Source organism: Arvicanthis niloticus, chromosome 6 (assembly GCF_011762505.2).
Source record: "Arvicanthis niloticus isolate mArvNil1 chromosome 6, mArvNil1.pat.X, whole genome shotgun sequence".
Taxonomy (NCBI): domain Eukaryota; kingdom Metazoa; phylum Chordata; class Mammalia; order Rodentia; family Muridae; genus Arvicanthis; species Arvicanthis niloticus.
Genome location: NC_047663.1, coordinates 37,541,432 through 37,569,092, shown reverse-complemented (window position 1 = coordinate 37,569,092; position 27,661 = coordinate 37,541,432). Strand labels below are relative to the sequence as shown.

The following is a 27,661-nucleotide window of genomic DNA, read 5'->3' as shown; positions in this document are numbered from 1 at the left end:
ATGCTGTATAAAACCTCCAGACACAATAGAGCAATCTTTTGCTGAAGGTAAAAGGCCTCCACAAAGCCACTGATGGAGAGTGAAGAATCTGAATACTCAAATACAACAGTGAATTTTTCAAATTCTTCCCAGGCAAAACAAATAAATATCCTCTTTATTATTCATACAGAACTGAATTCTATTTGTCCAACACTATGAATAATAGATAAACTGAAATCAACAGTTTCTAATTCACCTCTAATTTTTCTGCTAACAATTACAGAGTTTAAAAGTTAAGAGATGCAATGAAGACTCAATGTTCAAGACTCTTGGCATATGGCCACAAAACAAATGGAGACTGTCAAAGATATTTGTGTTTAGTTTGCCCTACATGGTTCATTTCCAGAAGTCTTTTTCTGAAGAGGAGATTAAGAAAGACATATGCTTTCCCACACTAGCAAGACTCAATATAAGCAGCTACCAATGTTAAGAATAACACTGTTATAAGAATAACACTGTTATAAGAATAACACTGTTAAGAATAACGTCTTCTACCTGGTCAAAATCTTTTAAGAGCTGCATGTGCTGAGCTACAGCACTAATACTGGACTGGACTGGACTGGACTGGATTGGACTAGACTGGACTGGACTGGACTGGTATTCACTGATCCCAATATTCCATTTACATATTACTCATTTGCAAGCATTTCTATAAATGTCATCAGTCTAAAAATCATCTTCATCCAACAAGTTTATTTTTCCTGATCCATCTAAATTGCCCAATACTAACAAAATTGTAGGCACAGAATCAGTTTGGATGTGTGCTAATTAGATTATAAACTAGCAAGTAAATTTCTGGCAGTGGAAGGAGGAGAAATGAGAAGTGTATGAATGTGTAAAGTAAAATGAAGCTAGTCTTTCCACTTTTTAAATACCTATATAGTTATTGTAAATAAATATGCAAACACACAATTATTTACATCCAAGTACACACAAGCTCTCCCTCATCACCCCAGATGGATGCACCGAACTGGAATTTGCAGATTATAAGTGTCTCTTTTTATCTGATCAAAAGTAACTCCAAAACTAGAGCTAAAGTACAGGTCAAAATGACACAAGAAAGACTGGGCGAGAACAATACTTTTCATTCAAATCCACACAAGCCTGCCACTTGCACTAGTCATCCCCAGCAATTAATCCCCCAAGAAAGACGTTTGATTAAATCTTTTCAAGCAAATCCTTTGCTTTGCTTTTGTTAGTTCACTTCTTGTCAACATCTATTAAAATATGCCTTTAATTCTCCCACAATCTTAAAAAACACCGATTCCACTGTCTTCAACTTTAATCAACTGTATGGCCGGCATTTTTCATTTCATAATAATGTGCTGCTTGGAATTCAAGAGGCAGGCTCAGCATCAATCATCTGGTAAGAATTTTTCCACTGCAATAAATATGCAAATGAGGAGAGCCAGTCAGTCGTATTTCAGGCCCGACTTGCTAGTGTTTTAAAAAAGACACAAATTTATTAATTGCCGGTGGCCAGAGGAATCCTATTACTTTGGGCATTGATTACAAAGCTGTGTGAGTGATTATTGTGCAACTCGCGGGCTACCCAGGCATGAGGAAAAATTATTAAAGCAAGGCAGAGATTATCAACTCAGAATAACAATAAGCCTTAACATTTAGGCCCTAACTTCTTCAACAAAGAATTACGTGAAGGCTTCACTGTATCATAATTCCGAATTCTGTCAGTATTACTGTTTGGGCTTGTTCTATATTCCCCAAGCAGAATGGCGTTACCAGTAAGAAAGAAGACTGCAGGTTACAATTCCTCAACAACCATTTGTATGAATGGCTATCATTTCCAATGTACATCCAACTAGGATTTGTGTATTTCTATGTAAGCATGCAGATATTCAGGTGTACACATTCTTACATGCACAGATTTAAGACAGATGGGCAACTGTGGCAGGCACTGTGGCTCTGACTGGACAGTGGAGGGAGATAGGCACCCCTGTAATGGCTATTTCTGTGGATCAAAAGTACAGTTTTCTTAATGGTATAAAAAACAACAACAAGAATATAACTTCCTGAAGCAGAGTATGGGGACTTATATTCTAAAATCATGAATGCTAAGCCATAAGCCGACTTGGGTTTTCAAACCTCGGAGGCACGGCTTTAGAAGGCGTGCAGCCTGTGGAAGAGTCTGTGGAGAAAACAGCTTGATGGGCTAATTCAGAATGCAAAGTGTTTTTTGTAAGAAACATTCAACTCAAGATATATTAAATAAAATAAAAGAGAGGACTCAGTGGACAAAACTTATTTTTTTTTCTTTTAAGAGAATGATGTGGGGAATTGGGGGAGTGAGTAGAAGTTGAAATGAGGGAGAGATGAAGAGACATACGGTGAAATATATGCTGAGTGAGCCCCTGTGCAGAAAGAAACAAAAAAGAAAAAATCCTCAACATTTTACATTACTGCCACACTAAGTAACATGATAAATAGAGTACATTTGAGTTCTGTGGAGGGACATCCCACTCAAGCTGTAATTTCTGACCAGGCATGAATTTATAAGGAAGAGAAAGGAACTGCAGAATTTCTTAGGTTTCCCTGAATACTCTCTCAAACACCTTGATGAAGTGTCAATAAATCCTTAAAAAGCCCTATAGGACACAACAATCTAACTGATCAATGTACTTCCAGAAATCCTCGACAGTTACCTTCCTGCACAGGTCCTAGACAGCCTCCACTGCTCTTGAATACTTTGCTAAAAAGGAAAATTCATTTCCCCCCTTTAAATAGAAAGAGTAAATATTCAGAATACAAGGTACTTAAAATCCGAGTTTATTTACAAGTGATTATTTAAACTGCCGAGCAGCAGTTACCCAGGAAGAGTGGGGATACTTTCATTTGTATTTGATATACTTTTGAACCGTCTGAATATTTTATAAGCATACATTACTTTCATAATTTAAAATTTTATTAAAATTTAAAGTAAACTGTGAAGTAAGGAAAGTTATTAAAAATAAAATTAGAACCAAAACCTAAGCAACCCTCTCTTAATTCATGTAAAATAGTCTGAGAAGCCCCACCAGCCTAATGGGTATTAGGACTTCTATTTCTAAAAAACATATGATTCTTTCCTATTGTAAAACTGAGCCTGACCAAATTCTCAAAATCCTATGGGCATACAAATAAATCCAATGGAAAGTGACATACAAGTAAATCCAATGGAAAGTGACATACAAGTAAATCCGATGGAAAGGGGGTTTAGAAAGTGCCTTTTTGAAACAGGACTTCATGTAGAATTAGTCACTTTTATCTAAGGGTCACTTCTATCATTAGCAAAATCACCAAAATCTACTGTGAGTCTGATTTCTTTTTTTTTTTCCCTTCCCCGACTCCCTTTTGTTCTGTTTGCTTGAAGTTTTTTTTTTTTTTTTTTTTTTTATGTATGAATATATTGTCACTCTCTTTGGACACACCAGTAGAGGGCATCAGATCACATTACAGATGGCTGTGAGCCACCATGTGATTGCTGGGAATTGATCTCAGTACCTCTGGAAGAGCATTTAGTGCTCTTAACCACTGAGCCATCTCTCCCTGCCCCACTCCCACCCCACACCAGCACATCACCTGGGCCAGAATGAATTTCTATGAATGATAACCTGACCACACTATTATGTCTAAAGTCTAAATGCAAATAAAAGATGAACTCTTAAGGATGACTATGAACTTCTGATCAACCTTTTAGAGTGCTAAGATTGAAGGCCTGCAGTAGAGGGTGGGAGGAATGGGGAAAGGGGATAACATTTGAAATGTAAATAAGTAGAATATCCGATTTTTTAAAAAATACATTAAAAAAAAAAAATTAGGCTTCAGAAACCAGAAAAAAACAAAACTGCGAAGGCCTGCAGTAGCATGCAACCCATGCTAGCAAACACTGTACTGACTGGGATACACCCCAGCTCCAGGTTTAGGAACTTAAAAATCATAAAATAAGCACATTCTCATGAAGACTTAGTGATTATTAGTACATAATAAACTGAGCCATAAAATTTCAAACAATGTCTCAATTGTGTTTCTTTGAGTACTAGTGAGACCAAGGGTTATTTATTCAGTAACTCAGAATGAATCACTTTGAGAGGTTGTATTCATATAAAACCATATAAATAATGCTTTCTGCATTCAAAGCAGTTTACTAAAACCCACATCTTCCTATGAACACTCTGAAATCAAATGCTATATATACTCCCTTGCTATGCTTAGGACTGGTAAATGGTGGAGTTTGTGTTACTGAATACATATAAATAGAGGTGAATCTATACTGTATTGATGAATATGTATACTCTAGTGACAGTTTTTGTTGTACATGTATTTTGTACATCTATTTTTGTTGTACATGTATTTTGTGTTTTTGTGTTTGGCCACAGGGTTTCACATAGTAGCCCAGGCTAGCCTCAAATTCTGTATATAGCCAGGGTGATCTTGAACTCTTTTTTTTTTTTTTTTTCTTCAAGACAGGGTTTCTCTGTGTAGTCCTGGCTGTCCTGAAACTCACTCTGTAGACCAGGCTGGCTTCGAACTCAGAAATCCGCCTGCCTCTGACTCCCAAGTGCTGGGATTAAAGGCGTGCGCCACCACCGCCCGGCGATCTTGAACTCTTGATACTTGTGACTCCTTTCCAAATGCTGGAATCATGGGCAGGCACTACATACCCTAACTGCCTAATCTTGACATATAAATTTTATGTTAATTTTAAGACTTCCAATAACTGAACATATAATCTAATATTTATCCGCATAATCCTTTCAAGAAGAAACAAATACTGTGGCTAAAGGCCTATATACCCTAAAAAAGACTCTATTATCTCATTTAAATCTTTCCAGTAACCCTTTTGGGGTAGATACTGTTATTCTATCTCCATTTTAATATGAAAAAAAAAAAAAAAAACATTACTAAGCTTTAAAAAGAAAACCTTAAGTTTTCATTTTCTCTTTTTTATCTTATATACATTAGGTTTTTTTTGTTTTTTTTTTTTTGTTTGTTTTTTTTGTTTTTGTTTTTTGCCTGCATGTATTTCTGTGTGAGGCTGTTAGACTCCCTGGAATTGAAGTTAGAGTTTTGAGCTGCCATGTGGGTGCTGGGAATTGAACCTGGGTCCTCTGGAAGAACATCCAGCACTCTTAATCACCGTGCCATCTCTCTACCCCTGAAGTTTTGTTTTCTATATTAATGTATCCTTCTGGATTATGAAGCAAAACTCCAGGGGGAACCAAGTGCAATCAAATTTCAGTTACTAGATTGCTGGGAGCATGGCTTAGCTGTACAGCACTTGCCTAAGTGCACAAAGCCTTGAGTTTAGTCTCTAGCACAGATTAAACAAACAAATAATTATCTTAAATATTTTCTTTCTGAGATTGTGTGACATTCTAAGTACATCCATTTCCCTCCAGATTCTTAAAGCTAACTAGTACTTCATTTTATATAAAATCCAATGCAAAATTTGCCAGCTTTTGTTCTGAATGACCATTCTAACTACACAGAAGTTCACTGAATTGTAAAGTCTTTGGGTCTGATTCGGTGTGTGATTTCTTTTCTGCAGCATTTTTATCATAAATTTTAAAATAATTATTACAGAAATGCTTTAAGATAAATTTAATTATGTATATGTGGAGGAGGTGCACATGAGTGTAGGAGCCCCAAAGAGGGCATAAGAGGTCCTGAAGCTGGAGTTACAGGCAATTGTAAGCCAGCAATGATGCTGGAAACATAACTCTGTTCCTCTGTAAGAACGGGAAGCATTCTCAAACACTGAGCCTCTCCTCAATTCCCAAAATCTTTCTTCAATTACTAAAGCATAGCAAAATTTCCCATTTCAATATCATCACTTAATAAGAAAACACTAGTGAGACTCTATTAAAATGTTTCATCCAAATTTGGTTCCCACAATTGAAAACACAATGTAGGAAAATGAAAGAAAGCCCAAATATTAAAAGGAAAACCAAGTCCCACTAGGAAGAAATAATAGAACACGAGTATTTTGAAAAGGCTGTGCTAAGGAATGGAATAATAAGTCTCAAAATTCCAAATAGCCAAACACAGACAAAATACTTAAAATTATACTTAAAAAAATAGTGAAACCATTGAGACATAAAAAAAAAAAAAAAAAAAAAAAAAAAAAAAAAAAAAAAAACCTATGATAAATGACATCTAACATCAAGCTCACTGCAATCAATTTCTGGCCCGGGGATGAAGCTCATAGATATAGCACTATCCTAGAACATGTAAAAACTCTTGGTTCCCTAATACTACAAAAATATACATACATATTAATAAACACTTTTTCTGATAATTCTTGATGCTGTCAAGCATTTAAGGAAAAGTCCATTCACAACAGATAAGAGTTTAACTAACTCTGCACATCCAGACAGCAGTCAGGTAAAATATATTAAAATTATACACGTGTATGTTTCCTTCACAGCTAGAAATTAATCATAAAGAAACGAATAAAGAAAAGCAAAGCGATAGGAACAAAAAGTATTCTCAGCATTATTTGTAATAAGTTGAAAAAAAACATACAAAAAAATCTTTGTTGCCCACTTGTCAGGAACTGCTTAACTTTATCTTAATCAGAAATATTGTTGTGTAACAGATGAAAAGGGGTATATATAAATGGAGCTTGGTTTAAACAAACCAAATCATGAAGAAAAAAAAAACCAATCTGAATATGGAATGGGTACATTACAACATTACTAGGACTATTAACTTGCTTAGGTGAGATGATGATTGCCTAAGAAATGTCCTCATTCTTTAAAAAGTCATATACTTAAGTATTTACAGGCAACATGGTCTTATGATTGTTATTAACAAACTATTTCAAAAAGAACAAAGAAAGAGGGGTTGGGTATGCACAACAAATAGAGGACATCCAAGGCATGAGCTCACTTACACTGTTTTTACATTTTTACTGATACAAAGTATCTGAAAGGATATACAATAAAGAGATTTGTTAAAAATGGCTCTCACTAGGTAGTGGTGGCACAGGCCTTTAATCCCAGCACTCAGCAGAGGCAGGCAGATCACTGAGTTTAAAGTCAGCCTTGTCTAAAGAGTGAGTTTCCAAGCCAGTGCTACACAGAGAGACCCTGTCTCAGAAATAAAATAAAACAGGAAAAGAATGGTTATCTCTAGAGAAACATATTGAAAACAAAAATAATTGTCACTTTCTACAGTGTGTATTTCAGTGTTGAGGTAGGAGAAGCATATTCAGTTTTATTAGAAAAAAAATGTCTTTGTAATAAGCAGTCTTATGACTTTAAAAATATTTTTTAGAAATATTTTAATCTATGTATATGACTATATGGCACATGAGCCATATAGTACAGAAGCCAGAGGAGGGCACTGGACATCCAGGAGCTTGAGTGACAGGCCATCCAGCTTGCATGTTGGGCACTGAACTCCAGTCTTCTGAGAGCAGCAAGCTCTTTTAATTGCTGAGCCACTTCTCTAGTTCTTCTGACTTATTTAAAAAGGAAATGAAGATCAAATAAAGCAAAGTCTGACAGGGTGGAGCATGTCTATAATCTGAGAACTCAAGAAGCTGAGGCGGTCACAAGTTGAGGCCAGCCTGAGCTGTATAGCAAGTAGCAAGTTAGCAAGACTCTAAAACAAACAAATAAATAAAAATAATACAATAAATTATCTTCAAAAATATAAAGAGATGGGGTTGGAGATATGGTTCAATGATCAAGAGCTCTAGTTGTTCTTTCAAAAGATCCAAGTTCAATTCCTAATACCTATAAAGTGATTCACAATTGTCTGTAACTTCAATTCTAGGAGATCTAACACCCTCTATGAACACCAAGCACACATGCGATGCACAGACATATATGCAGGCAAACATCCATACACATAAAAGTTAATTAGAAGAAGAGGAGGAGAAAGACAAAGAGGAGAAGGCCAGATGTGGTGGTGTACACCTTTAATCCCAGCACTTCAGAGGCAGAAGCAGGTGATCTCTGTGAATTTGAAGCCAGCCTGGTTTATATAATGAGTTCACAGCCAGAGCTACACAAAGACCCTGTCTCAAAAAAAAAAAAAAAAAAAAAAAAAAAAAAAAAAAAACCTACCTATCTACCTACCTAAGGAGGGTGTCTTCTTCTAAGGTACATTTAATTCTCTGTAACAATAAAAATAATCTAGCAAAAAGGAGGAGCAGGTTAAAGTCAAACCCCAGGAACCTGTGTGATGACATACATATTAGTCTTAGTACTTAGGAGAGCTAATATGGAAGGATCCTGAGTTCAAAGTCAACCTGGGCCTCAGAATGAAAGCCTGTATCCATAAAAGAAGGAAGGGAAGGAGGGAGGGAGGAGAGGGGAGGAAGAAGAAGGGGATGAAGGAAGAAGAGGAGGAGGAGGAGGAGGAGGAGAAGAGAGAATAACTAGGAGGAATAAGAAGTAGTTTTCAGATTGACTGACAAGAAAAGCATCCATCCCTAGAACCAGTTTAAACTTCTTCCTATTTGATTCATAAAGGAAGTAGCAAGGACCAATAACTATAAGGTAGAAAATGCTTGCCCTCATTAAATACTGTGAAATGTAAATTAAAAGAAATGTAAATTAAAATATGCACACCATTTTCCACTTATCAAAGCAGCAAAGATGAAACAAAATTATAATACCCAGTGTTGACAAGGATAGGAAACAGATGATAATATAAGTAAGACAAGAGTATAAACTAGTAACTTTTCTGGAGGGCAGTTTGGTGATAGGGATCAAAAGCTTTAAAGTTTCAACTATCCTAGAAAATGCAGATTCCAAATCTAGATTTATTTTCTAGACAAAATTTTCTAGATATTTATTTTCAAGGTGATCCTGAATGTGAGATTCAGTAACAAAGATTTCTGTTCATCATTTAGGAAAATGAAAACCTGGAAACAATCCAAACGTCCAACAATAGCAAAGTCGTTAAACTACCCATATAATGAAAATGTATACTGTCGTTAGAGATAATGCTGTAGAACATGTAATGATACATGGAACGTCATGCTACATGGAAAAAGTCAGAGTACACAACAACTGAGAATAAGTTCCGATTTTCTAACTATATACAGAGAAGAAACAACTAGGATAAAGATAAAAACACATACCAAAATATTGAAAGTACTTAACTATACCCCACCTCACACACACACACTTGTGGTACTCCTGCCTTTAACTCTTGAGTATGTGAACTGCATGCTTACACTATAAGGCCTAGCATTAAAGTACCTAGCTAACTGCTAGAATTAGGGGAGACTATTGCCTAATTTTGCTTAGCTTTTTCCAAAGTTCATATAATAGACACATATATTGTATAAAGTACTTGTTGGTCTTGCAGAGGACCTGAGTTTAATCTTCAGAACTCACATGATGGCTCACAACTATCAGGAATTCCAGTTTCAGAGGATCCAACTCCCTCTTCTGGCCTCCACAGGTACCAGGCACACACATGGTATAAATACATACACACATACCCACAAATACCTACACATACAGGCAAAACACTCACATATAAAATAAATCTAAAAAAGAAAAAAAAATCTATTTACCTATTATTTCATCACCTAAGAAATGTCTTACCTGCCTATGGACAGACTACATCAACTGATGTCCTGAGGGTTTTCCTAGCTCTAGTTCTGAAAACATTAAGTTCTCCAAACCTACCTACCTACCTTTCTTCCTTCCCTTACCCTGCCTTCCCCTTACTTCCTTCTTTCCTTCCTTCCATTCATTAAACCAAGTGAAACTGAGTGGTTTCTACATGTATGGTGACACTTGAGAAGTAGTAACTTGTAGCTCTTTCTACATTATAATAGGAGATTGTGGATGACCTCCAAAGTTGAGTCAGGACCAGTGCTGGGTGGCTCACAGAGACAGAACCTATATTTTTGAACCCACTTGTCTATGATTGTCTTCAATTGGACAGTATGATTATTCAACCCCTGGTATTGTTGCATGGTCATATTTCCTCCTACTTTGATGGTCAGTTGAACAGCATACAAAAGATTAGCAAATTCTGCTATCTTGAAAACTCTCTGTGGCTGTTCATGGAAAGCAAACTCCCACCCCATCCAATGCCCACCAGTAGCTTGCCCTCCATCAACATAACTGTCCGAATGCTAGCACACTAGCATACTCATCAAAACCAGTTTGAGCACAGAAAAGACCAAAGAGCACAGGCCAGGAGAAATCTCTGAACTGTTGGATAGCTCACAGGGTTATAACAATCCCTGTTAGCATTCGATATTCTGTCTGTTGGCTTAACAGTCCGAGGCAGAGAGTCAGGAGGGTGAAGGCTTCACCGATCCAAGCAAACATTCTTTCAAAGTAAGCTCCGGATCACTGTCTTTGTTGCCAGTGAGCTGTTAAGTAGTTCCAGCAGTGGAGTATTTGCTTCTGTGTGATGTCCAGAGTGCCAACCCTAGTCTGAGTTTCAGTCGATAGTATCTTATGAACCTTGGCATTCGTGACATTCCCTCCACTAGGTTATGATGGCAACAGCAAGGACCAAGAAGCTGGTCACAATCGAGGCAGTCTGGGTTCCTGAGAACACCACCAGGAGCAGTGCAGTCACAGCCCTATTCTGTTCATTTGGTGCACAAACACCCCCAGGCTGACTATTTGTGATGTCAAGAGTGATGGACTCACCTGTGGCCCAGGGATAAAGCTCCCCAGCAGCTGGCTGAGGCTGTACATTGGCAGGTGCATTTGCAGGTCCTAGCCCTGCCACAGCAGTGTCACCAGTGTAACTTGCTACCTGCATCAAGAATATCCCAGGCCATGCAGCACTGAGCCCAGCAACATCTACCTCCACCACACCCCCAACACCACTGAAGACAGTATAGTCATCTCTAATACTACTCTTCTAGAGTATCGTCACTTGTCTGTCTGTCATCAATGTTCCAGGCCGGGGTTCTAGCAAGGAGCAATCATGCTCAGTGTGGCAATATCCTCCTGCATGTCATGGTCCTTCATGATAGCCTCCTCAGCAGCATGGTGATTACCTCCCTTGCTGCTAGCCCAATCCAGATGTTATTGTGTTGACGATGTAGACTTGGGATGGAATCAGCTTGGTCCATTGACTTGCTGCTCCTCCTTTCAAGTCTTCAAAGCCAGGCAGGAGGAGGGATTGTTTGCAGCCATTGCTATCAATCAAGACAAGAACAACACACTCAAGGCCTCCTTTTAAATCAGTGGGACCTTTTATTATTGGTCTCTACCCAAACCTATCTTAGTGACACATTTATCTCCATATTTCTCCTTTCGTTTTTCTTTAAGCTTTGGCACTTATTTCTATGTATTTTCTCATCTTTTCTTTGAACAGTTCATAAGATTAACCATCCGCACAATGAGTGGATAGTGTGATCAAGAATAAGGACTGAGGTGAATGAAGAAAATCAGCTTCTGGTTTTACCTCTAACTAGTCAAGTCATTTTATTCCCAGCACTTGATTTCCTCATCTGTACAGTAGTCCTCAGCACCTACTTCACAGGCTGCTATCAGAACATAATGAGGCTTTTGTACATGCTCCCCCATCAGGAATTGACAGAGTAGAATGGTACAGTAGAACAAACCAATGAGACTGTTTTCATGACTTTTGAATGTAGTGGTGTATAGCATTGCACTTGCACAATAAAAAAAAAAAAAAAAAAAAAACAAAGATGAAAATAAATTGAATGATCTCCATCTCAAAACATCCTACTTGATTTCTCCTTGCTCATATTGTTGTATTTTATAAGTATTAATGAAAACAACAGAAAATATCTGAACTGGAACATTTGTCTCAATCCACTGGCTAACACCTCACAATGACCAATGTGTATACATTGTGATGTGACATTCTCATATACAAAAGTCTAACACTATCTACCTATAAAGCTTTTGCTTATATAAAACAGGATAAGAGATTAGAACGAACTCTTCTCAAACTAGAATCAGTTTACATTTTTTCCAGATGCAAATTTAGTCAAGTGTTGGCAGGTAGGGAGACAGAAAGTGGCAGACTTGAGAATACCAAGCAATGTGACATAAAAGACATTTTGAGATAGGGTTTTTCTATATAGTCCTGGCTGTCCCAGAACTAGCTCTTTAGACTTGGCTGGCCTCAAACTCAAGAAATTTGCCTGCCTCTAGAGTGCTGAGATTAAAGGCATGCACTACTATAGCAAACTACATGAAAGACATTTGAAAATCAACAAAGGGCCATGCACAATGACACACACCAATAATCCCTGCACTTAGATGGCAGAGGAGGGGAAAAGTTCTAGGGTAGCCTGGGCTATATAGCCAGAATTTGTCTCAAAAGGAAGGAAGGAAGGAAGGAAGGAAGGAAGGGAGGGAGGGAGGGAGGGAGGGAGGGAGGAAGGAAGGAACAGATATACAAAAGACAAGCAATCCAACTATAACTTTCATATGTGCCTATAACAGTTTGCATAATGCTTGCCTAACGTGCACAAAAACCTGGGTTTGATCCCCAACACTGCCTAAGTCCAATGTGGTAGAGACAGCAGCATCAGATTTTCAAAATCTTCCACAAAGCAAGTCTGAGGCCAGTCTGGGATGCACTGAGGCTGTTTTAAAATAATAGAAAAAGAAAAGAGGGCTGGAGAGGTGGCTCAGCGATTAAAAGCACTGACTACTCTTCCAGAGATCCTGAGTTCAATTCCCAGAAACCACATGGTGCTCGAAACCATCTGTAATGGAATCTGATGCTCTCTTCTGGTGTGTCTGAAGACAGCAACAGCTATTACTCACGTAATAAGTAACTAAATAAATATTTTTTAAAAAGAAAAACTTTTAAAAGTACAAACTTGTCTTCAGATAGGTTATAAATATAATTATAATGATTAAGAGAAAATCGTGTTAAAAAGTTACCTAGGTAATCTGTAGGGTAGCACTGTAGCCTGGTTTGATCATTCCCATTCAACTTCTTCTTTTGGTCAAATTGCCATTAAAACTTAATGTAAGGAGCTGGGAAAATGACCCAGGAGCTAAGGGTACTTACTGGTGGCTCTTTTAGAGAACCCAGGTCAAGTTCTCAGCACTAACATGGTAGTTAACAACTATCTATAACTCCAAACCAGGTATTCTGATGCCCATTTCTGTCTCTGCTGACAGTACACATATGTGGTATACAGACACACATTCAGGCAAAATACCCATAAACATAAAATTTAAAAAAATATATACATACATACATATATGTATGTATATATATATATATGTATGTGTGTGTATATATATATATATATATATATATATATACACATACACACACATACATACATACAGTTTGTTTGCTTGTTTTGTTTTTTGAGACAGGGTTTCTCTGTATAGCTCTGGCTGTCCTGGGACTCCCTCTGTAGACCAGGCTGGCCTCGAACTCAGAAATCCACCTGTCTCTGCCTCCCAAGTGCTGGGATTAAAGGCATGCACCACCACTGGCCAGCATATATGCATATGCATATATATATATATATATATACACACACATATATACACATATATGTATATGTGTGTGTTCCTATATATTAATTAAATGGAAGATAACTGTGACTCAAGGGTAGCACAATGTACAAAGCACTGGGCTCAAACCCTAGCACTAAAATGAAACAAAACAAAATAGCAAAACAATGACTTAATGGCCAATTTTTAGAGTGGGGAGGACTGGCGGGACAGCTGACTAGGTAGAGGTGCTTGTTCATAGCCTGGTTACCCGTGTTCAGTGCCTGGATCTTAAGCGCTAAATCCCAAAGTTCTCTGAATGTTTGTCTTTTCTTTTACACTCTTCTGTACTATTTCTTACATTTATCTATAATATTTCTTTTCTGTCTTCATACTGAATTTCAGGTTTAACTGGGATATCTTCCTCAAGACTAGAGGAAGCAGGGAAAGAAGCGCATAAGTAAAAATTGAACTAAGAATTAAGTCCCATAAATACCAAGAAATTCCAGGCATGGTGGCACACTCTTGAAATCCTAACATGTAAAAGGCTAAAGCAAGAGGATCACGCATTTAAGGCTAGCCTGGGCTACATAAAAAGCTCATCTCAAGTAAATAAATACCTGTATTCTTTGGGGAAACACTTCACAGTTTTCTATGGTATTGATAAAGATGGCAGCAGTTAGCATCAATAAACTGTGTTATAAGTAGGTGAGCATTAGCCATATAAAACAAGAGAGGTGGAACTGGCTAAGATGGTAGTCTTATTTTATGCCGTCCATCAATATACCTTTCAAACATCAACCACTGGCTTAGTACAAGACTTCTAGAGAAACCACTTTTATTTTTGGGTGTTGTGGGTTGGTTCAAGATGTAGCCCTGACTATCTTAGAATTCACTCTGTAGACCAGGCTGGCCTTGAACTCAACAATTCACCTGCCTCTGCCTTGAAGAGCTGGGATTAAAGATGTAAGCTATCACCACCCTTAAAAGTGATGAAAAAGCCCACTTCACACAGCATATGGCTGGCTGGGTTTTACATTTCTAGGATTATTTGGGTATTTGGGTTAAAAAAACAACTTCATTTGTAAATACAATTACTACTAAAAGAAAGGGGCAATCTGAGAGAAAACAGAATTACCATTCAACTCTATTACATTTCTTACTTTTATGTCAAGTAAGAGAACATAAAACCAAACACATAAACTCTACATACTTCTTCAGGATTTCGTTTTTCCTTTAAACAAAGGATTCCCTCCCTACTCTTCTTCCACAGCCCTCTCATTTGGATCATTTGTTCCTATTTTGGTACAAGGTATCCCTAAGGAGTTTCAACTAGTTGTGAAACAACTGTTATTCACAAGCAAAAAGAAAAGAAAGAAGAGACCGCAAAGGCAAGACTAGCTGCAAGTGCAGCACAGCTGAGGAACTCGCTCCTCACACTTTCACCATGTAAATAATGCACAGATCCTGCGGGAACACGCCAAACACCAGGATTCTTAATTAATGGAGCTCTTTAATGTGCAAATCAGGAACAAATTGCAAGTTCTGACTTGCATTGATTATGAAAACATTAATTGAATGAGCAAAACCCTATGAAAGACAGAATCCCAAGTCTTCCAAGAACCAAGAGAATATGAAGCTCTGGAAACCAGACAAGTCTGACTGTCTGAAGTGCAAACCTGCACCTGAGTGCTCTCCAGTACACAATGACTTAAAAACCAAGTTCAATCAGAAAGCAATCACTACAAAAGCTTCTATCCCACTACTATATCATATTAAACTGAAAGATGAATGCCTGCTCCTCAAGCTTACAGATACAGCTTTAAGAAAAAACAGAAACAAAAGCAAAAAACACCACCAACACCAAAACATTTTATATATACTTCTATAAAATGTGTGTGTGTGTGTGTGTGTGTGTGTGTGTGTGTGTGTAGGTATAACAAAATAATGCTGTCTCTTTAAAAAGAAATTCATTCTATATAAATTATAGCCATAAACTTTTCCTGCAGTGCAGCCTAATTAATTCTTGTTCTATACACAAAGGGAAATGCTGGGTGACAAATGGGTGTGAAGCCAGAAAGCTGCCAGGTCTGCAAAACATTTTCTACTTCAATTTATAAGCAATTTTGCAGTAAATCATCAACCAGAACCTGGAATCTCAGGAATCTCTGAGTGTCCAAACCACATTATATCACTTATCAAAGAGAGAAGAAAAAATGCTTTAAAGACATCTCATTTTTCAGTTTTAACCCACATCAAAATCCAGAAGCTTATATAATCTATTATTCTCTTCTGGGTAAAGTTTTAGTGCCAAAGATATATATATTTCAAGCAAAAGTGACACTATAGGTTAGTGTAGATCATCCCTCTACCCCTAGAAACACTGTATTGTGTATCCATTACCATAAAAATATTCCGGAGTTATATCTGGGATATGCACACAACTATTTACACCCTTCCTTCAATCCAAGCAAAATGTTCACAATCAATGCAAGCTGGAGGGTTCCAGTAAGCCGGTGGAAAACAGGTGAGAAACACTCTCAAGGAAATGAGGCTACTGGAGAGGAAAATGGAAACTCACAAGACAAAGAAAAAAGCTGGACCGCCTCTTTGTAGTCAAACCCTTCCCCCATCCTTAGCCCACAGGCTGCCGCTGAGCTGTTCTCTTCCCCATAGTTGCACACTCCCCAGAATGTCATATAAATGGAGTTTTAAAGTGAATAACCTTTTGAGGTTTTCAGTTAGCATAACACCACTGAGATTGATTCTTTTTTATTGCTGAGTAATGTACCACAATTTGTTTATACATTTGTCCAATTTGTTTGAAGGACATTTGGGCTGTTTCCAGTTATGCTGATCATGAATAATGCTGCTGTAAACGTCTGTGTGCAAATCTTTGTGTGAATGTTTTCAATGCTCTAGTAAGACCTAACAGTTGGACTGCTGCGTGTGGATCCTATGGTAAATACATGCTTACATTTATTTTTAGAAATAAAACTTTTTTTCCAAGCTGTTTTTCCAAAATGGCTATACTATTTTTCACTCCTACCAACAACAACCTAGGAAAATTTCAAGTTGGTGTCAAGTGTTTCTTTCTGCATACTCTAATGAAATCCAAAGGAATCTCCCATGCCCATTACATGAACATGACTGGATGAGATGTCTTTCCATCTACTTATTTGCCATTATACCTTTTCTCTGGTAAGGGTTCTGTCCAATCCTTGTCTGTGTCTTTAGTTTTACTTATTTTTTACATTACTGCTTTGTGTATGTATATGCATGTGTGAAGACGATCAGAGGAAAACTTTCAAGAGTAGGCCATCTCTTTCTACCACTGGGTCCCAGGGAACAGAATGTATGCCTTCAGCACTGGTGACAAACATCTTTACCCTCTGAGTAAAACTGCTGGTACTTGTGCATGTTTTAAATGAGTAATTTCATTGTTGTATTTTGAGAATCTTTACATGTTCTAAAGGCATGTTTTTGTCTGGAACATGATTTGCAAGTGTTTCCTCCTATCTGTTCCTTGCTTTTTCACTCTGTTAACACAAAACACAAGATTCTGATTCAGACAGCACAATCATTAATTTCTTTTTTTATGGACTGTACCTCTTTTTTTCTTAATTATTTACTTTTATTTAGACTTTATGTTATGGATTTTGGTGTTTTATCTGCATGTATGTCTGTGTTAACACATGCATGCAACTCCAGCAAAGGCCAGAAAGGGGCACCAGATACCCTGGGACAGCTGTTACAAAGGAGTAAACCTACATGTAGATTTTAGGAACTGAACTTAAATCCTCTGGAAAGGCATTAGGGTTCTTAACCACTGAGCCATCTCTCTAGTCCCATAGACTGATTTTGTGTTATGGTATCTAAGAAATCACTGCCTAACACAAGGTCATGAAGACTGTGGTCTTGAAAACACTTTATACTTTTATGTTTTACATGTAAGTTACTATAAACTAGTTTGGATTGATTTTAATATAAGGCATGAGACATATATTTATTTGTTGTTTGTTAAAGGCTATTCTCTTGTCTTTTATGAATTTTTTAATTTTTATTTTATGTTATGAGTGTTTTACCTATGTGTATGTATATGCATATAACTGCCTGATGCCCTCATAGGCCAGAAGAGGGCATAAGATCCCCTGGAACTGGAGTTACAGATGGCTGTTAGCTACCATATGGGTGCTCAGATCAAACCTGGATCTTCTGGAAAAGTAACCAATGCTTTTAAACACTTAGCCACCTCTCTAGCTCCTAAAGACTATTCTTTTGCCACTGAAAGACTTGCTTGCATCTTTTAAAAAGTCACTTCTGAACTCTTATATTCTACTTCTCAAATTTTTTAAAGTAACCAACCAAGAAAGAACAAAGAGAAAGAGTATACAGCAATTCAATTTTACAACCTAAAAAGTTGATGAAGTGCACAATTATTAGAATGTCTGAAACTTCACACAGTGGCCAAACCAAGTGTTTCTGGAAGATGGACCCTCTGCTAGGTTCTAAAAGAATGTGGCTGCTTTGATAAACAGCTAAATTGTTTTAAAACACATTTAACATGTGATCTAGCCATTCCATTTTCAGTTATAAAGAGAAATAAAAATCTGAGCTTACACAATAATACATATATATGTTGATGGCAGATCTATAACAGTCCCAAACTACAAGCAATTAAGTAAATGCTGTTTAACAGTCAAGGACACTGAAAACTTATAGTGAGACAGATCAGTGGAAGCTTGCAACAAAAGCCTAGTAAATTGATCTCAATCACATATGAAAAGAAAGGAGAGAACTGATTCCCTAGAATTGACCTCTATAGGTATTATGGCACATGCAGCCCTACCTCAATCCTATACACACATCATGCATAAATGTACACAATAATGAACAAATAAATAAATATTTTAAAAGAAAAAATATAGATCAATTTCAAAACAATTATGCTGAATTAAAGCCTGACAAAAGAATATAAACTCCACTGGGAGTTGGTGGCTCACACCTTTAATCTCAGTACTTGGGTGGCAGAGGTAGGTGGATCTCTGATTCTGAGACCAGCCTGGTCTACAGAGCAAGTTTCAAGACAGTAAGGGCTACACAGAGAAACCCCATCTCAAAAAAACAAAAAACAAAAACCAACCAACCAAACAAACAAAAAGCAATATAAACTTTTAGGGGCTCAAGATTTAGCTATTTAAGAAAGATTAAATCACAAACATGAGGCTCTGAATTCCACCACAAAGAAAAGGGGGTAAAATCCTGAGCAAAGCTTAGTGGTGAATACCTATCATCCCAACACTTGGGAAATAGAAGCAGGAAAGCCAAGAATTCAAAGTTATTGTCAGCTATAAACAGAGTTTGAAGATAGCCTGGCTATGTAAGACCCTGTGAACAGTAGGGGAAGGGAAAAGAAGGGAAGAAGATTTTGAATGCTAAAAACGCCAGCCTACTCATTACAAATTTAAACTGTGTTATTGTGAGCCAAGGTATGGTGGCACAGGCCTTTAATCCCAGCACTCGGAGGTAGTGGCAGGTGGATCTCTAAGTTATAGGTCAGCCTGATCTACAGAGCAAAGTCCAGTACAATCAAGGCTATACAGAGAACTCTCAGAAGAAAACAAAGAAAATGTCTACGTAAAGTGATATCCAAAAATGCCAACACCACTCTTGCAATACCTCTTTTACTAGGAATAAAGCTTGGTCTTAGGGTAAGAAAGACACAAGAAACTGAGGCCAAGTCTGATTCAACTTAACCTAACCAGCTATGGAGAAGACAGGTGCTATAAAATATCTGGAATGTTTTACTCATATAAAACAAAGCCTCAAAAGTGTTTGATGAGGCTATCTACACAGTTACCTGCCCATCTCCCATTATGATGAGAGCTGGTGTACAGGGCAAGTTCCAGGACAGCCAGGGATATATAGAGAAACCTGTTCCAAAAAAAAACAAAAGGAAAAAAGAAAGAAAGAGAGAAAGAAAGAAAGAAAGAAAGAAAGAAAGAGAGAGAGAGAAAAAGAAAGAGAGAGAAAAAGAAAGAGAAAAAGAGAAAAAGAAAGAGAAAAAGAGAAAGAAAGAGAAAGAAAGAGAAAGAAGGAAGGAAGGAAGGAAGGAAGGAAGGAAGCAAGCAAGCAAGCAAGCAAGCAAGCAAGCTAGCTAGCTAGCTAGAGCTAGGAGGTAATGCTGCAATGCCTTTTATCTGAGGCAGAGGCAGGCAGATCTTTGTGTTTCAGGCCAGCCTGGTCTACCTAGTAAGTTCTAAGACAGAGAAACCCTGGAGAGAGAGAAAAGAGGAGTGAGGGGACAAACACTGGAGGGGCTAGAAAGATGGCTCAGAGGTTAAGAGCTGCTCTTCCAGAGGACCTGAGTTTAATTCCCAGTACCCATATGGTGGCTCACTATAGTCCCATGGGATCTGATGCTCTCTTCTATGTGCAGACAGACATACATGGAGGCAAAATGTACATAAAATATATAAATAAAAGTGAAAGAAGTAGAAGAGGAGGGAAGCTGGAAACATAGTCAGCAATAGAAGGCTTGTCATATACACACAATGTGACAGGTATACCTGCACCAAATGGTTAAGAGAAAAGTATCTGTTATTGGAAATGCCCTAGTCCCTCATCCTTGGTCTTGTCCCTTTATATAATTTACTCAATGGTACAGCCAAAGCTGGACATGGTGGTACACTGGTTATGCTAGCACTTTGGAAGCGGAAGTTAGAGGATCAAGACCAGCCTGGTCTATACAGTAATTTCAGACTAGCCAGGGCTACATAGCAACTCTGTTTAAAGAAAAACAAAACAAAGACTACTCAGTGACTAACCTGCTTATAGTACAAGCATGAGGATTGGAGTGTGGATCCTTAACATCTATGTAAAGACCAGAAAAGACACACAGACAAAGACACACAGACACACACACACAGACACATACACAGAGAGAGACAGACAGACAGACAGACAGACAGACAGACAGACAGAATGGAGAGAAAGGAGAGGGGGGTAAAAATATACATAGTGGAGCCAACTGGGCTTTAGTGGCACACACCTATAATCTCAGGATTTGGGAAGCAGAACTAGGATCAGGAATTCAAGGCCAGGCCGGGCGGTGGTGGCGCACGCCTTTAATCCCAGCACTTGGGAGGCAGAGAAAGGCAGATTTCTGAGTTCGAGGCCAGCCTGGTCTACAGAGTGAGTTCCAGGACAGCCAGGGCTACACAGAGAAACCCTGTCTCGAAAAAAAACCAAAAAAAAAAATAAAAATAAAAATAAAAAAAAATAAAAAAAAGGAATTCAAGGCCAGCCTTGGCTACAGAGAGATAATGAGTTTGAGGCCAATCAGAGTTATGAGAGTCTGTTTCATAAAATACTAACAATACTACTGATGGAGAAACCTTTGCACTCAATGTCAAGATAGACACATATTTCCATAAAACTATTAATCTGATATTAGTCATTTCAAGGTTTTGTCTGAAGTATAAGATTGTTATATTCATTCTATTAAATTTTATCATTAAACTTAAAAATAAGAAAACAGGGAGGGAGGAGAGAAGGGTCTTTGTCATTGACAACACTGATTGCTTACATAAAGAACAAGGAACCAAATGGTACAGAGTTTTAGAGTATAGCCCTTATCATTTTGGTTTGGTTTACTTGTTGTTTTTTAGGGACAACCCTGGTGTCCTAGAACTTGATCTATAGACCAGGCTAGCCTGAAATTCATACATCTGGGTGCCTCTACCTCTTGAGTACTGGGATTAAAAGTGGGCACCACCATGCCAGCTTTCCTTACTGTCTTTTGAACTATTTGAATGTACTTAAATGTCTACTTAAAAATAAACACAACTCACTAGGTGGTGACTGCACATACCTTTAATGCTGCACTCAGGTGGCAGACTTAGGCAGTTCTTTGAGTTCCAGGCCAATATGATCTACAAGACAGCCTGATCTTTCAGGACAGCCAGGACTACCCAAAGAAACTCTGTCTTGAAAAACTACAAGTAAAATATAATAAACAAAACTCTCAAAAATAAAAATACTATTTAATACAAATCCATTACTTTCCATGATTTATTCAAATTTGAAAACATCATTTTTTAATTAAAGATTGTTAACACTGATTGTTGAGGTGGCACACGTATGCTACAGCACACAGATAAATGTCAGAGGGCAACGTGAGGGGGTCAGTTCTCTCCACCCTATCAGCTCCAGGGACCAACATCAGGTTGGAAAGTAGGTGGCAAGCAAGAACCTGTACCTGCTGAGCCATCTGCCCAGCCCCAAGAAAATGCCATTCTCTAAGTGCCAAGGTCAAATGAGTATTAAGTGTGTTAGTCTATGAGGTTGGTGCAATGGTTCAACCATAAGAATACTTCTTCCTCTTTCAGAAGATCAGGGTTCAGTTTCTAGCACTCATACCATACATATCATGGCTCACAACCATCTGTAACTCTAGTTCCAGGAGATCCAACATCCTCTTCTGACATTACACACAAGGGTAGGCACTACACACAACAGTGCACCTACATACTCATAGACATAAAAATAAAATATCAAAAAGATACTTAAATTAAAAAAAATAATAATAACAACAAAACCCTGCTACTCTATTCAGCAGGATATGGTGATTCATACCTTTAACTCTAGCACCCAGGAGGCAGAGGCAGGGATATCTTTTTTTAGTTTAAGGCCAGACTGGTCTATACAGCAAGCTGCAGGACAACCACGGCTACAAAGGGAGACCCTATCTCAAATACAAAATAAAACAACAATAAATCTAATCGAGTAAAAATTATTGCGGTGTTGAGAAAAGGGCCACGGAACAGTGAGGTAAATATAAAGGAACAATGAGGTGAATATAAATCAGAAACAGGAAAATGAAGGGAGCAAAGAAAACATGTTACTAGCAGTGGAGTTTGTTTTTAAACTCTTAGGCAAGTAAAAAAAATTGAACTTCCTCTACATTTATATACATTATACTGTGTTCCCAGGTGTTTTGCTTATGGGAAATATCAAAATGTCAAACATTGTTTCTATTAAAGGTCTTTAATGATATTGCATTTTAGACCTGTAATGAAACATGGTACTCACTGCCGTTTGTAATGCATCTCATTAAACACATTAATAACATGCATTTAACTAAAAGGTCAACTTCCTATGGTTAAAGTTTAGCTTTCCTATTATCACTTCATTTAAAGCTGTACAGCAAACTCTGGGAAGACAGCAGAGTGCCTGTTACAGAAAAGCTCTCAATTCTCCCATCTGTCCACATCAGCCATTTTTATTAAAAATGAACTGCCCAGCCGGGTGGTGGTGGCGGCACACGCCTTTAATCCCAGCACTTGGGAGGCAGAGGCAGGTGGATTTCTGAGTTCGAGGCCAGCCTGGTCTACAGAGTGAGTTCCAGGACAGCCAGGACTACACTGAGAAACCCAAAAACTCAAAAAAAAAAAAAAAAAAAAAAACTGCCAAGCTAAGATATAGCTCAGTGGCAGAGAACTTGTTAGCATGCACAAGGCCCTGGGTTCAATTCCTAGCACTAGTAACTAACTTTATAATATTTTTATGTAAAATAATGACTACAAGATTTTTTTTTTTCTGAGACAGGGTCTCACTAATTAGGCTATCCTGGAACTTGCTACATAGACCAGGCTGACCTGGCACTCAAGAGATCCAATAGGATTAAAAGGAGGGGCCATATCTAGCTAATAATAACATTGTTAGGACTGGAGAACCAGTTCAGTAGTTAAGAGCACATGTTGCTCTTGCAGAGGATCTAGGTTTGATTCTCAGTACCCACATAGTGGTTCACAACTGTACATAAATCCAGTTCCAGAAAATCCAATGTCCTTTTCTTGCCTCCAAAGGCACCAAGTATGTATGAGGTGCACATAAATACATGCAGGCAAACACATATTATTTACTTCACAATGGTCCAGAAGAGAGAAGTTGTCAGTATAAAGAAAGATACAGTAAGATTAGTGGGTGCTCACTATGCTCTCCTCCCTATTTTAATATAGGTTGTATACATAATGTAGTATGTATAATTTATCTGGCATTTTCTCAAATAACCTGCCTTCTTCTTTACACCACACTGTCATCAACATAAAAGGCTTAATTCCTGATGTTTTAATGAAAGGCAAAGGGGAAAAGCTAATATCTTTGGAGAAGTAGCTTGTACAAAGAATATCCCTTAATTTTGTTATGGTTACTCTACAGCTTAATCTTACACAGCTAGTAGGAAGTCACTTCACAGTTCAAGAGATATAACTGCCAACATACAACAGCAAGATGGCTGGAGACTAAGTGCAAGTACTAGGAAAAGCAAGGAAATATTTGTTACGTTATTGAAAAGTAGATTTTGAAGTGCTGAAGCTACAAAGACTTGGTTCTAGGGGTCTACAGTGCTAAAAATATAGCTATTAAGTCTATTTTAAAAGTTATCATGAAGACTCTGAGAGTAAATAATAGCGCAAGGAAAATATACTGCATACACACAACCTAAGAACAGAATTCTATATTCACTGCAGTTTACACTGGTGGAGAGAAGAGCTTGAAGGGCTGGAGAGATATCTCAAAAGTAAATAAACAGTGCTTACCAATCCTATAGGATTGGAGTTCGGTTCCCAGCACCCAAGTCATATGGTTCACAACTGCCTGTAACTCCAGCCAGGGGATCTGATGCCCTCTGGCCCCCAGACATACCTACACACACGTACACAAATGTGTATACACATATTCATAATTTTAAAAATTAAAAATCAGGGCTGGAGACATACATGGCTCAAAGGTTAAGAGCACTGACTGCTCTTCCAGAGGTCCGGAGTTCAATTCCCAGCAACCACATGGTAGCTCACAACCATCTTAACAGGGGTCTGTTGCCCTCTTCTGGCCTGCAGGCATACATGCAGGCAGAACACTGTATACATAACATAGTAAGTAATCTCTTTTGAAAATTAAAAATCATATATACATTTAAAGAACTTGTAAAGAGATCAGACAGGTGAACACAGTGTATTTGGGGTCATCAAAGCCCCAAAAACATACTTCAAGGCTGGACCAGTGAGATGGCTCAGCAGGTAAAAGTACTTGCATTGCAAGTCTAATGGGCTGAAATCTCTCCTCAGAACCCACATAAACGTAAAAGGAGACAAGAAACCCCACAAAGTCCTCTGACTTCCATATATGAGATGTCTAATGTACTTGTACTTGTTTGCTCCAGCTTGCATGTTTTCATTTTCTCTTACACATATGCACATGTGTGGGCACGTGCACGTCTGGACAGATTACAACAGGCCAACACAGTTCCATGTGGCAGAGGTTTAATGAAGATAAAGAGGGGAAAGAGAAAAAGACAAAGAAGAAAAAAAGGGTTTAAGGCGAGGAAAGGTCTCCCTTTTATTTAGGCTGTGACAAAGCCTGCTCACAGGTTAAGTGTGGGAGATGGGCTCTGGGAAGGTATGTGGTTGTCATGGCAACAGATGTCACTATGTAAGACATTAGATATGTTTGGAGCAGATGTGCTAAGCTGACTCTGGATACCAACAAACCTACCTTTCTATAGCAGCATAAGAGGCAAGTTTTACAAGTATTACAGTAGACTATAATACTAGACAATAGTTAAACTACATAGGGATTCTAAATACTAGTAAGAAGAATTTAAAAATACAATGTTCACATGGCTGAACATTGTCAAATGTCTTACAACAGAAAAAGATAACCCTGGTACCTAATTCTTATGGTGGGATGTATGCCAGACACTTTGTAACCATAATGCTTTACATTGATTGTGTCCTTTAATCCTCACAATCATACTAATTTTACTATGAAGTAACCTGCCCAAGACCACAGAGCTAATCAATGCTGAGATGGTGTCTAAGCAGGCAGGGTGTTAGGGTACTTGCACTCTAGACACGGTAGCACACATATCTATACCCCTAGCACTAGAGAGAGAGGCAGGAAGATCAGAAGTCCAAGGCTATACTTAACTACACAGCAAATTAGAGGACAACATAAATACATGAGACACTATCTCAAAGAAAAAAAAAAAAAGAAAAAGGTTAAATAATCCAGCATTATTTAATGCTGGTGGAAGGAAGAGAATTAGGAGTTCAAGGTTATCTTCTACTACACAGCTAATCCAAAGCCAGGTTAAGGTACATAAGACCCGTCTAAAAATGAACAAACAAACCCGGGCAATCTAACTATAACTGTTCTGACAAAGCATGTCTTTAATCCCAACTCTGGAGGCAAGGGCAGGTAGATCTAAGTTTGAAACCAGCCTAATTTATACAGTACCTGAACCAGACAGAAGACTTTGTCTCAGAAAAACAAAACAAAACAAAAACCTACTAAATCAAAAGCAAAGTGAATTAGACTCAATTGGTATAAATTCAGCCTGTTTCATACTAACTATAATAGAACTATATAAACTAGTTACTTAGAATAATATACCCAAGAAATTGTTTTGAAAACCATCCAGACAGGGGTGTATACAACATATTAAGTCACACCGTCATAAGAAGATGGAAGCAAATGAAAAACGGCTACCTTTAGTTGCACAGAAATTCTGGTTATCAGATCCCCATCCTCTTGGAATGTAATACCAAATAACACTCCATCCTTTTCCCCTCTTTTACCACAACCTACACATGTCAGACTAACAGACTTAAGAGTGATTGATGTTCACCAGGACAAAGCAACTGGTTAAGTACAAAGGATTAGAAAGACCAGAAGTGTTACAGAGCAGGATTAAAGTAACATGCAAGTGACTAAAGAAATAAAGTGGGGCTGGAGAGATGGCTCAGTGGTTAGGAGCACTGACTGCACTTCCAGAGGTCCTGAGTTCAAATCCCAGCAACCACATGGTGGCTCACAACCATCTGTAATGGGATCTGAAGCCCTCTTCTGGTGTGTCTGAAGACAATGTACCCATATATAATAAGTAAATCTTTAAAAAAAAAAAAAGAAATTAAGCATGTGATGCTAACCCCGAAAATATCTGTATTTTAATGAATGTTTATAAAGATTCAGGTAAGAAGACAAAGAGTAACAAAATGGAAAAGATCTTACTGTAAAATGTTTAAAACATTTGCTCTAGAACAGTTTAGGTTTCATCCAAAGTCATCTCAGAAATGAGGATACTAGGGCACTAAAAATAGCAAAGAAGTACTCCAGAAACCTAAAAAAGAATTTATCATGTATTTAGGGAGGAAAAAGAAAAGCCAAGAGAAGAGATCAGGTGGTTTCTTTTCTTCTTTTAAAGACTTCACAATATACACTCTGATCCTGAAAAGGCTGCCCAGATTTCACAGAAAACAAACTTTAAGTATGAGTATGACAGGCCACAAAACTAAAAACTGTCCACAGAAAGTCACTCTAACCACATATTCTCTGACAAAAGAAATGCTATGCCAGGTATGGTGGCCCATCCCTTTTAATCTTGGCATTGGGGAAGTAGATGGTACATCTCTGTGAGACCAGCCAGGTCTACATAGTAAGACCGTATCTTTAAAAAAAAAAGAAAAGAAAAGAAATTTCTTTTCCTTGAAGTTTCACATATGCATCCTGAATTGTTTTCAAGTGATTCTATTTAAACGGGATACCAAACCAGATGTCCTCAATGCTGTTCCAAATCTAACTCCCTACTATAATGAGTCACATTTTGGGTTTCATGAGGTTTTCATTATTTGTTTCTGTTGTTCGGCATGCCCTTAAATCCTAGGCTCAAAGGCCTTACCCTCCAAAGTCACCAGGACAGTAGGCAATGTATCCAGCTTTTAAGTTTGAAAAAGCAAATGGCAACATCTCAGCATAGAGGTGAAGGTAGCCATGCTGCCCACGGCTCACATTTCCCTGTGCCTTAGTACTCCGGTGACACTAGACACAAAGGAAACAGCATGGTGTGAGGGAAGAAAAACTAGAGTTTTACACCTTTTGTTAATGAACAAACTCCTTGAGTGAACCACTGCCTCTGGTTTTCTCATCTGTAAAGTGAAGAAATTAGAAACCAAGCAGCCTCTAAATTCTTTTTCTACCTAGAATTCTTTCAGTTTATAACTCGGTAATTCTCTTCCAAAATAATTCTTCCCTTGTAGTCAGTCTCTCTCCTCTTTGTTACTCAAAGGAAAAATAGAAATACCCCATTTACCTTGTTCTAAAGCCCTCCCTAACAGAAACGCATCCTTTAA

The 27,661-nt window shown here is 37.9% G+C and overlaps 1 protein-coding gene across 2 annotated transcripts in view; it reads right to left on the bottom strand.

The window, feature by feature from the left end:
* Positions 1-27,661, bottom strand: part of Aatf (apoptosis antagonizing transcription factor) — a 94,843-nt gene that overhangs the window by 63,070 nt on the left and 4,112 nt on the right. The gene's annotated exons all lie outside the window — the stretch shown is intronic.